Raw genomic sequence first — 13,488 nt, 5'->3', positions numbered from 1 at the left:
GTAAAGTTTCAAATCTGAATCCGATATTAACAAAAGTACATCTGCATTTTTAATTATTATTTTTTACAAAAAGTCATTTTACGAAAAATCATTTATTAAAACCCCATCATTGTTCAATTTGACGTATCAAAATTCAAAATTCTTTTCTAAAAAGAAATCAATACGGACAAAAATCAAATATAAGAGGACTATAGAAAAAAGGTTCTTAAAAACTCACCCACGCATCGTTTATCTTCCTTTGCCTGGCCTTTTCCGCTTCTGTTTATTTCCACTAGTACTTCAACATATAATCAATCAAGGAAATACAATCTAGAGTATGTCGAATTGAATTCGTGAAAATCGAAACGTTCGCGATAAAACACTGACACACAAGAGCTCTTCGTAAAATAAAGGAACGAGGAAGATGATGCGCTTTGACACTCCGTACTCGAAATTGGGACCGAAAGAAGAAGATAAACGACGATTCTGGAAAAGTGTAAGCGCATACGCGGACTCGATGTACAGACACGTATCCTGGCTTGTTAGCTGTTTCACTTATCGTGAATATTCTAATTGCAATGCAAGTAGATTCACAAACGGAACGCCAAATGACCGAGAGTATTTAGTTTAGTGATCGTTTCTAGAATATCTCCTTTAAAGTCCTTCGATAGGAAGGATACCCGGAGGAAATTATAAGACGACACCGAGAGATCGCACAGAAATCGAAATCGCGCGAATAATTTATTATCGATGACGCACATAATTCATTCGGCAAACTCAATGATATATATATAAAAGGACGCTTTTCATGAAGCGCATAAAATTTATTCCTTCCTTTATAGATTAATAAAATGCAAGTGATGCATTAATTAATAATACAAATATTATATCTGTTATCAAAAAACTGTTTTAAAGAACTTTTCTCTATTGTCTTAATTCTGAAAAATTTTGAGATATTTAATAAATTATTTTAACTATATTTTATATCTACATGTGTGATTCAAATGTACGTGGTCAAATATAAATCAGACTTTTTCAAATCATTTTATTTAATCAATATATTTTTAGCGTACATGCAAGTCATTATTCTACATAGTTTTCACTAAAATATAAGCCTTTTTGCTACCGGTTTGATTTTTTTATTCTCCTGTTATAAAAAGTAGTGGCATCTAAAGCTAATCGTGCCCGGAAGAATTCGTGCGCAATCGGCTTTGGACACGTCCCACTATTTTTTATGACACGAAGATAAAAAAACTGCCAATCCGGTGACAAAAAAGCTTAGATTTTGGAAATTATATAGAAAAATGGCTTGAGTTTTCGCTAAAAATATTTTGATCGAATAAAATGTTTTGGAAAAAGTCTAATTTATATTTAACTTACCTGCATATTTAAAATAAAGCTTAAATATCATGGATTGTTTCTTATTTAAGAATCAGTACATAATTGTATACTATTTTATTTATATATTTATAGAATTTTATTTATATATTTATAGAATATTATTTATATAATTATAGAACATTCTGTTCTCTTAAAATATTATTTGTAAAAATGTCATTAATTAAAGTAATGTCTTTATGAAATATCAGTGATTACTTCACTGATTTTCAGTGAAAATGCTCACATTTTGCTCCACCATCTTATGTTTCATTTATTATGACAGTAATATTTTATTGGCAAATCAATAATTAGCATTAATAAATTTTCTCAATGAGGTTTCATTGTTTGCAATGTTATACTTATAACTGAAACCATTGTTGACCAGTAATAATAATGAAATGATAATAAATACTTTAAGAGGATGCAATGGTCAAGATATGATCGATAAATACATATGATAATATGTGTTCACGCATTTACTGCCAGTTTGAATAGGCAAATTTAATGTATATTTGACAAGCACGGATCAAACAACAGATTGCAAACGCAAAATTACAAATGCGAAATCTCGAAATCAAATCAAAATTTCCGTGTAACATTGCAATCCTTTTATGTATGTACCAAAGAAATATTAATTGAAAAATTAAAATTGTATTAATACTAATATTTAATATTAAATATTAATAAATAATATTAATAAAATATTTTAATAATATTTCTAAGTCAATAAAATGTGTCACATGTAAATGTTTCGTATGTACCAATAAAATATTAATCAAGAAATTAAAATTGTATTTAAATGTATTAATATTTAATGTAATAAATATTAATATTGATATAATTTTTTAATAAAATTGCCAGGCAAATAAAGTATAAATTAATAATTATTTATAGTAACAGACATATGTACACTTTCAATAATTTTAATCTTGATAAATATTTGAAGATACTGATTAATAGCTTATGTCTTAGTTTTATAGATAGTTTTGTATAATTTTTGAGATGTTTATATAAAAATTTTTATATTAAAAATATGTAAAAGGCTCTCTTATAATCAGTATCCTTATCTCTACAACATACGTCAAGGTCGAAATCTATCGGAGATGTATTCGTTAATGCAAATAATTACCAAAAATTAAAAATTTTTTTTACTATTAAATAAATAAAAAGATATAAAATTAATTTAAATAAAAATATGTTTGCAAAATATTTTATATAAAATTTTTTCAACCTTTTCTCTCTCATGTTTATTTATATACGTTTTTTTAATCTTATTAAAAAAAAAAAAATTTTTTTAAATCGGTTGGTATATGAAAGTAATCGCAGTAATAACGCGCTTATCTATCTATATAAATCCGCTTTTACTTAACATCTTATTCTTATACATGATTCAACTGAAATCGCGCTAATCAAAAGGCTGACAGTATTGCGATTGTGCAGTTTAACAATTGCTTTGCGCTCGGCAAACATTTTTCCCTCATTATTTTTCCCGTAAAGTGTGATTCTGTGCACCTCGAAAAATGATGGAACAAGGCAAAATGAGAAGTATGAGATAAAGGGAGAAAGATGGGAGCACTTGGCTGCAGTGTTTTGCGGCTGCGTCGAACGGACGTGGATCCTTCGTGAATCCGAGATTCCCTTCAGTTTATACTGCGCACCCGATCTGCCAAATTGGTACCCTGTTACTGTATATTATAAAGAATCCATAATATATAAAGACAATTCGTAATATATACCCTCCTTTGTAGAGTGTTCAAAATTTAATAATATAGTGTGTATTATTAATATAATTCATCGGTAGTTTTGATATTGATTGAAATGTTCCTTCCAGATAAATATAAAATTTCCGATTTCTGAAAATCGAAATTAACATATCGGTCGAACGTGCGAAATTTCTCCTGGAAGAATCGATTGCTGAGGTATTATTAAATATTATGATATAAATTGACATTTTATCACAATTTATGGTGGTTTTATTATTTATGTTAAGCATTCTTTTTATTCTTTATATCATTGATATTATAATGGCTCTTATATATTTCTGAATTTATTTTTATCTCTCTATTTTACTAATTATATTTATAATTGTGAAATCTTGATAACAAACGAGTGAGATAGCCTTATACAACAATTATAACAATTTAGCTTTATTTCAAGAAAACGCGCCAATTTTGTAAAACAGAGAGGAGAGAGTGCTTGTCAGGTAAGCGCTTTTAGAAAATTATTTTTTTAAATCTTTCTCAAAAATCTGGGTCAACAATAAGATTGAAAAATAAATTGGACAAGAGAAACAAAAATTTTTGAATACAAAATTTTGATTTTTAATAAAATTTTAAATGTGTGTATGTGTATATATTTAGACTTATTTTTATATAAAAAAGATCGCACATTCAACAGTTGTGGAATTACACTCTTTCTCTCTCTCTTTCTCTCTCTTTCTTTATATTACAAGTTACATGCAATAATCGATAATTATTTTTTCACACTAAAATGATTTTTATAAAATTATAATAAAATTTTATAAAAATTTTTTAGGTAATAATTAATTTGGAAGAAATTTAAGTAAAGTAGGAAAAATTATTTGAGTGTGTAATTTTAATAAACATTCTCTTAGGTTTTACACAACGCATCGATTCTAATCGCAGCTTGACAAATCTCTATTTCATTCGAGATCACATGCGCGTAAAAATGTATTATATTTAAGTTTCTTTTGATAACTCATTAAGAATGTAAGCATGTTAATTTGTTTCTGGATTTTAGCTTTTGCACTAACATGTGAAACATGAAAGACTTATAAAATGCCAGTATCTATAAATTATAAATAGCACCTTTTCGATATCGATAACTAGATAGCGTTAAGTAATTTCGAGAAATGAGATACTTTCAAGCTTGTTGTCTGAGCACTATTTGGCGCCTGTCATCTATATCGAACAGAAAGTTTCAAAAAGCCAGAGACATTGATATCCCAATGAATAGTTGCTATCGCTATTTGATACGTCGCAACTTTTTTGCAACATTTATTACGCAAGTTTTAATTTTTCCTTTTTGAATTGCAATGACACATTCATTTATAATAATTGCAAATTAATTATGCAAATAAATAAAAAATAAATTTGTTTTTAGAAAACTGCATGTTTATCCCCGAAAAAAAGACATATTGATATTATCGTTATTATTGTTAATTTCTTCACAATAATCGTAATAATAATAGAGATGTAATTTCTTAGCATCACAAGAAACATAGATAACACGGACTGCAGATTTTCATAGATAGATTTTATGAATATAATATCATTTATATGAAAGAAATTATTTATTATTTCTGTTTACACAATTATAATATATACTTATCAAAATTATGTAATTACTGTGACAAAATTACAAATACTATTTTTATGTGTCATATCTACACATAAGAAATGGCGTTCATTATTATTATTTAGATTGAGTATGCAGTCTTGTAAATAGAAATAATAAATGTAACTTTGTTATGTAAATGTGATACATCATAGTCAGTGGTAAATAGATGCAGTCACCCATTTGGCATCTAGATTCTATTATTGGATTTGATATCTCTATGTCACATATATTTAGCATAAATCTCCTTAATCAGAGCTATGAATATATATGGAATAATTAGTCGGAATCAAATTCAAGATCATTACCAGCCTTGCTTTTATCACGTTTCATTTTGTGAAGTGACATCGAGCATAATTGGATCTGGATCTATCGTTTATCAAACAAGAATTCTATCTACCAAGCAACTTATTATTAACCAGCCAAATATTATAATATTCTCTTAGGTTCTAAAACACATGTACACAAGACAGAGAGGAAAAGAAAATTTGAAACAATAATAATAGAAATAAATTTAAAGTAATAATGATACTAAATAATAAGTGAAAAAATTAAGACTGAGTACGCGGTAATTAAAGCACAAACTCTTTTATTATATTACAAAATATTCAATTTCTTTAACAAATTACATTAATTTATATATTTAATGTATATTGATTAATGAAATTGAATATTTTGCAATATAAGAAAAAAATTTGCGCTCTCTATAATCATCGCTGTTACGACTCTTATTTGTCAATTTTTTCCAGTTTGAAACAATTTCTACTTTGAAACGTTGATTAATCGCAAGTTGACATATTTTCATTTTATTTAGAGTAATATTTAAAAATACACACACACACACACACACACACACACACATACGAAAGTAGCGGTGTTTTGATTTGAAATTTATATAAGAATTTAAGCTAATTTGTTTCTGGATCCGCGCTAATACAAGTGGGACGGAAGGGGCTTATTAGAGGCAATGCCTCTAGGCATAGTATCAGTAACTAGGTTAATGTTAAGCAACTTTAGGTAACGCTGGGAGAAAGTAGAGATGCTTTCAAGCTTGTTGTAACGAGCACTATTTGGCGTCTGTTATCTATGTCAACCAGAAAGTTTTGACAGACTAGTAGATATTGATATTTGAACGAATAGTTGCTATCATTGTTTGCGATATCTATAATTTTCTTGCAGTCGTTATCAATTTCCATTGTTCTATCCCTTTGATAGAATCCCGTAAATTTCAGCGCAAGAATTGCATATTGCAGAGACATTTGTAATCCTCTCACTACAAAATTTTTATTGCTGTATTAAATACTATTCGAATTAATCTATAAACACATTTAATATTCTTGTCTAGTCTTACTTTACAAAGTGAATTTGAAGATATAAGAATAAAACGTAGAAAGGAGCAAAAAACAAAAAAGAATTACGTTAGGCGACTTGGGATCTCGCTGGTGACCCCATTAGAGGAGTAAAATGCAAACGTGACATGCAAAATAAATTTGTAATCTTCAAGGTTTGATAGTGAACATATTGAAATTTGTAGAACTATATCAAAGTTTATTATCTTGTTTAACTACAAGCATGTTAATAATGATAAAATATCCTATTGCAATCTGTTCCCAAATTTTCAGTTATAATGATATTAACTGGCTAATAATAATTATATTATTTATAGTCATAATTATATTATTTGTAGCCTATTATTATTTTAATAATAATAACGAGATATTGGTATCGCTATTACTTTACGTAAACGCAAAATTAAACATGTGCTTCAATTATGACATTTCTTATCTTCGAAAAGATTAATAACTTGTGATTTTTATTATTTGAATTATAAATAAAAAAACTGTGGTAATGTATAATAAATATCAATTTTTGAAAATACACGATATTTAATTCTACATTTGCAGATTTAATCTGTCTCATTTCTCAGTGCAATTATTTTTTTTTGTATAGAATTCTAATATTGCTTAGTAAAAACGGTCAAACTATTTTTATTATATATTATAATGAAATAAAGAAACGTTAATAAAAAATATTAAATTAAATAATTAAAAAATAATAGAATTATAGTTACAAAATACAAATGTGTGAAAATAATTATTTATCTAGCTTTTAAAACGAGAGTTGAACTAAAAATGCATCTTTGATTGTACAATCTATCTATAAAATTTTGAAGAATTATTTTGCATTTTGAAGAATTATTTTGCGTATTTACACATATAAGAAAATTTATTAAAAAAGAGGATTTAAGAGATTTAAGAATTTAAAAAATTTTCAAGAAGAAATGCAGAGCAAGTGGCATTTAGAAATCTCGAAAATGAGGTCGCAGGATTTATGCAAGATGTTTGCAGTTGAAAGTTTGATCCGGCTTTGTATTATAAAAATTCTACATTAGATTTTTCTCAGCGTCATTATTTTCTGCGAAATTTCAATTGTAGAATCTAAAAGCTGAGATCTTGCATGTAAGAGAATGTAATTTAAAAAAAAAAAATGTAGTTTTATATACATAGGATAGCACATTTTAAACATATATAAGATAATTTCTATCATTTTTACATATGTGCCATGAAAACGTTACCGCAACTTTTGATTTATAGCTCTTATTAAAAATTTGCTTTCCATACATATTTGAAAATATTTTCTTAATTATAATAAAATAGCATTTTTTTATCATCTCTTGATGTCACAATATTTTATAAGCTTTTTCATTGTAATATTACATATTTCTACATTTTGTAACATAATATTGTATATTGTTTGTATCACATAATTCTTTTTTATTTTGTCTCCAATATATGACACAGGTTACTAAATATGATTGTCAGAAAGAATATAAAAAATACAGCATAATTATACGATATAAGTTTCACATATTGTTTGAAACAAAGTCAATATAATATTATCGGTTTGCACATTTTGCTTTGACACCAAATTATGAAAACCGCAACTCGTTACTTCTTTTATAAAAGCGCGCAATTGTGTATTATTTTCAGTACAGCTGTCACGTATATCGGCATGTGTAAAATATCTCGTGTTTAAAAATATGAACAGCAGAACTCTCTTTTCATAATCTATACTTTATAATTTAATCAAGAAAATTGTTGTTGCATGAATATACTTTTTAATAGGATGAAATATTCTATAAAATAAAGCTTATTATTTATTTTAAATTAGATAATATGGGAAATTTGCCGATGAGGCTAGTAGCCAGTGGAAAATAATTAATGAAAATAATTAATAAGTTTTACGGATCATATAAATTAACTCTGCATGTTAAAACATGCACACGTCATCAAGAAGATAATTTTTTATATCATTGCTATACAATATTCGCTTACAAGAGTTTAACAATTTTATTTATATTTATACGATATAGATGTACACGAACGGTATAGTACAATTCATGAAATCTGTTTTTACACTTCCATTAGAATAACTTTTTACAAAATTTTATTATTACTATTTTTTTCTTTTTTTTTGTTATTTTATATGTCGATAATATTTTCAATATATTTGCGATATCGCGTTATCTACATCATTTCTAATAACGATATAAAACATTTGTACAAATTTAAAGAAGAGAGAGAGAGAGAGAGAGAGAGAGAGAGAGAGAGAGAAAAGAGAGAACAAAAGGGATAAGATATACGTGTATGTATTCTTTGGTATCAAGAGGCTTGACATGTGACGAGATGTGTCAATGTTCGGTTCGATTGTCAATGCTGGATAAGCATCACGTTACTACCATCAGGAGTGTGTGACAGCGCGGTATTGGCAAACAATATGAAATAACATCTCGATATCACGTTGATCAGCGTGTGCTTTAGCTGAAATTGCCACCGCGCTACGGTGTAGTTTGTTCTATGTACAGCTTCATCGAAACCATCCGGACCGCGACATTACCTTTGATTTGACCGCACTTCATATCGCAGTAAACCGAACAAAGAGATCCCCAAAGAGAAAGAGAGAGAGAGAGAGAGAGAGAGAGAGAGAGAGAGAACCAAGTTCTTATTTGTTTTCGAACAGATTATTATTATTAAAGCCACATCCAATAGAAAAGAGAAATATGTATATTGACAATGAGAAAGATCACGATACGCTTTTTTGTCGAGAAAAAAATCGATTGTCAATTAATCCAAAAATTCGTATGTGAAAAAAGAGAGTTTTTTTATCAGTCCAATAATAACCTCTTGTATCTCTTCCATTAGAGTAGCATTTGCAATTTGCTATTTTTCCAGAAAAAAAGATATTCATTGCTCAAATATTCGTTTAGATTTATTTCTCTCTTTTTATATACATCACGCGTAGATATATTTATATGTGTATGTTGTAACTAATAACTGCATTTTGATTTTTATGGCAAAATACTGTTGTTGTTTATTTGCATTCTTTATATATACAGAAACTATTAAATAGAGTCCTATATTAAATTTTCGTTATATCGCCTGAAATTGTTGCAGTTTACGTATTTACTAAAGAGCGATACACTCATAGATAACATTGACGTTTATAATAGTTAGAGTGTTATTGAACATAGTTCGAGATAGGTTTTCCATCAATTCTGTCTTGATAGACATAAACCAATTTTGGCATCAAAGTAGCTTTGATAATTTAGTTGAGTTATCATTGTAATGCACAAATCAAGACAATGGCATTAAGCTGCATTTCCAGAAACCTTCAATGAGCGAATCGAATTACGAACAATTCGTACATGCATATATTTAATCTATTGTCTAGCAAACAATACAAACAGATTATTATAATCGCCGTTTCCGATTCGTTTATGCAATTTGTATTACAAATGCAAAGATATAATTCTATTCATTAAATTTTGACTTAGTAACTATAATTATTAATTTTATTACCTACAATTTCTAACTTCCTATTATTCTTTAATGAGAGAACTTTATTAAAAAATGACATTATTACATTTTAATGTAATAACAAATTTTTGTCTTTTCTTCATTTATTTTTTAAATAAAAATATTTGAAAACTTTGCTATGCTAATAGATATAATGAATGTTGCTTTCAACACAGTCTATCTAATGTAATTATCGCCTCTCTAATGTAATTTTTATAATAATATTATTAAACTGACAATTCGAGAAATATTTTATAATTTTATAATTACAATTTTATTGTTTTATTAAGCACTTATATTTCTGCAAAACATAAATATTTTTTATTCATTAATGCCTGATTCTATTTATAAAAGCGTAATGTTTATTGATAGTTTACATTATCAAAATCTGGTAAAATTTCTGTTAAATAAAATTTTCATCAGCGATTATAACATGAAAAGAAATTCATGTTGACCCGAATCTTTCAATATTACTTTATCAGTCAAATAGGAAGGAAGAAGCTTATGAATCATGATTTTATTATCCCAAACTACTTGCTATACAAATCAGACTTGACTGCATCAAGTCAGATTGATCGTCGCTCGCTTTATATTCGATACTTAAAGTAGAGGATTGAAAACATTAAACGGAAAAAGCCTCTTTAATGAAATCACAGCTTAAATCAATCACAGCTTGAAAAATAATTTTCTTGATTACAGGTGCATTATTCATGGGAATAAATACCACATACAGACACATTACTAACATTTCGATATCCATTGTTTCCATTATAGAGAAGATTTTAATTAATTAAAACCGATTCAATTAGCTGATCTTTCATTTTCGCTAAAACGCTTTCGGAGTATAAATGAGAAAGGGTTTAAAAAGACATCATCCCTAACAAAAGCCAGAAACGACAAGAGTATCAAGAGAATTTACATTTTTTATGATCTTTTGGACTTAAACTGCCGACATGCATTATAGTGATAAAAAAAAAAAAATGAAATTCTATCATTATATCTTTTCTGTGCAAGTATAAAACGACAAGAATTTTTTATTTTTTAAAAAGTGCAAAATATATACTATTTATTATAAATATCTTTGAATATATATCGTTCAATATCACTTCTCTACGATAAGCAGGCTATTACAACTTATTGTTTATCACCTTTAATGCGATTATATAATTTAAAAAATTTTTTCAAAAATCAAAAAGATAGTTCCGAAGCTCTATTATTTATTGTACAACAACGTTAAACTGAAACCAGTGGTCACATCACTAAATCACTCTTTTATCCGACATACATCGTGTCGTAAATCATTTTGAGGATTGAGTCAGCAACGTTCGACGAACCACATATTCACAGATATTTGCATCTCTGCAAATGTACATTTCACGACAGCAAATATTTCGTGGACAGGTCTCGTACTAGTCTCATAGAACCGTATTACTTACGTCACAAATAATTAATATGATAAATGTCAATGCGCAATTAATTAATCATCAAAATTGCGTCTTTATGTACGTCTTAGGTGGTTAATATTGATTAGAGTGGAATTAATTGATTAAGCTACGAGATATCTTGTTTTAATAAATTCAGTGACACACGCACACGTGGTTTAGAAAAATAATTTAATTTAAAAGAGTTAAAAAAGTCCGAGTAAATGAAGTATAGAACTTTGAAAATGAAGTATAGAATCTATAAGTTTTTGGACGAAGTGCATTGCTTATTTCCAGAGTTTAGATTAATTCGTAATCGGCGTGTAGCTAGAATGTAACGGACTTATCGCTGGACTGTGGCTAAGGTGGATGTCTAATGAGAGCTCGCGTGCATGACATGGAAATCAAAGTTGCGAAGTAGCGAAGTTCTTTGGTGAATGATGTACGACTGTACGCGAAAGTTTCTCAGAAATACTTGAGAAGATATGTTAAACAACAAGTGCAACGGCTGAGAAAGATGACTTTTTTCAATTTTTACTCTTTGATAGCTACTTCTATTGGCGAGTGCTTCTCTCACGAGCAAGCGATTCTCGCGACGGGAGTTCGTTCGAAAGCTTTCGAAAATATTTTGCAATAAAATCTTAAATCCCTTCTAGTCCAAACTCTGGATTAATGAATATATTAATGAATAGATTATGAATATGCTAAACGAATGAATTGAGAGATTCGACGGCAATTTGGCGATGTAGGGTGGAGCGCGGGGGTAGGAGGGAGGGCGGGGAGTGAATGCTTTGGATGTTTAATTGAGCAATGTAGACTGTCAATCAAGATCATGCTTTCCGCCGCGCGTCGTTACACGTTAAACGCATGTGTGAAGACTAACGTAACTCTGACAGAATAAATATGTCAGAAGACAATGAAAATTTATGCAGGAACAGCTGTTGCGTTAAATGTATCGCTGAATGATTACGTGAATACGTACTTTTAGCACTTTATCGACGACGAGATTGTTTACGAGGTGAAATTTTAATAGATATATTGATACAATTTCAATAAATATGTTTATAATAAGATTATACTGCATATAGGATAACAGATCTGCAACATATGGAAAGCATATTAATGTATACAAGCTTGCGCATATATTGCTATGAAATCATATATTTTAAAAGCATATATTTTAAAAAGTGAACGTTACGTTAGAAATATATGCGCGACCTATAGACGTAAAATAGATACTTCTGACATTAAAGGATTTTTAGTATCGATTTAACGTCAGCTTACAGAAGCGTCAAGTAACATCGCGGATAAAGAGGAATATTTGAGCGATTACCGCTTAAGAGACAACCTAGTAAGGACAGGATTCTTCGCGACATCCAGTTTTTCTGATAATTTTTAAGTAATAAAAAAACAATAATCAATCATACTCGCGCGACATTGTATTATGAAAAATATTGCGGCGGAAATACATTAAAATACAAAAGAAGAATATCAATATTAATTTTATCGCATTGAAAACTATGATTATACAGTTATCTTTGTCATACGTTTTATTTTTTACACTTAAAATATTCTATATACATTAAATTTTTTTGAAAAAATTATGAAATAAAAGAATAATATAGAAATATATAAAAGAATAATATAGAAATATATAAAAATATTATTTATTTTGATACATAATAGCTTTGATACCATAGCTTTCAAAAAACGCACAGCTGATCCAAGTTTCAACAAGTATGACATATCTGTCAGATATAATTTGTCAATGTACCACATGTTACAAACCAGAAAGTACCCAGCTACGACAACGAATGCGGGTCAATATTTTTCCAAGTTCCTCGCTGAAACCTCTCGAAATCGCGTAAATTGTCGAAAGCGGTTTTCGTCAAGACGAGACGAGACGACCATGACCGGGTTATTTTTATCCGGCGGGTTACTGTTTACCAATCGACAGCTTCCAATTCCGCGGAATTCTGGAAAATGTTAGCTCGAGGCTGTGCGAGGGGGATGGATGCAAGGAAATTAGACTTGATGCAATAGCGAGGAGATAAGAAGAGAAATACGACGCGATCATATATAAAGAGGCGGATATATCTTTGATTAGAAAACATCTGAAGATTCTTGAGTTACATTTATTCGCCATTTTCGCGACATATTATACTCTTTGAGTAACTACTTATGTGCATCTCATATTTATCGTTCGTCTTTTTGCAGATTAATATCTTTTTGCAAGCGCTTTTGTTTAGTCTCTCGTATATAAGGCTAGAAATTTATATTGGAGACGCGCTCGTAAAGCAGTCGGTTATGTGTGTGTGTCAAGTTTAACGTAACATTTTTCCGAGAATATGAAGCAAAAAAGAAATACAAAATTATGAATCGCCTAAAGTATAATAATAATTGCGATCTAATATTCAACGTAATCATCTGTTTAAATATTTTTATATATTTATATATAAAAAAGTATATAAAAAAAAATATATATAAATTTTTTT

At 28.5% G+C, this 13,488-nt stretch overlaps 2 protein-coding genes across 4 annotated transcripts in view; one reads left to right on the top strand and one right to left on the bottom strand.

The window, feature by feature from the left end:
• The window catches only part of LOC126856935 (neuropeptide CCHamide-1 receptor-like), a 43,249-nt gene extending 42,863 nt beyond the window's left edge, over window positions 1-386 (bottom strand). The window contains exon 1 of the mRNA XM_050605958.1: window positions 218-386. The gene's annotated coding sequence lies outside the window, so the exon portion shown is untranslated. The remainder of the gene's footprint in view (window positions 1-217) is intronic.
• Window positions 1-13,488, top strand: part of LOC126856941 (neuropeptide CCHamide-2 receptor-like) — a 60,163-nt gene that overhangs the window by 19,297 nt on the left and 27,378 nt on the right. The window contains exon 1 of one of the 3 annotated variants that reach the window (XM_050605969.1): window positions 3,161-3,278. The exons of the other annotated variants lie outside the window; for them this stretch is intronic. The gene's annotated coding sequence lies outside the window, so the exon portion shown is untranslated. Of the gene's footprint in view, window positions 1-3,160; window positions 3,279-13,488 lie in introns of those variants that run through there. 3 annotated transcript variants of the gene reach the window in all.

Source organism: Cataglyphis hispanica, chromosome 20 (assembly GCF_021464435.1).
Source record: "Cataglyphis hispanica isolate Lineage 1 chromosome 20, ULB_Chis1_1.0, whole genome shotgun sequence".
NCBI lineage: Eukaryota > Metazoa > Arthropoda > Insecta > Hymenoptera > Formicidae > Cataglyphis > Cataglyphis hispanica.
This window is presented reverse-complemented; position numbering and strand designations above follow the sequence as displayed.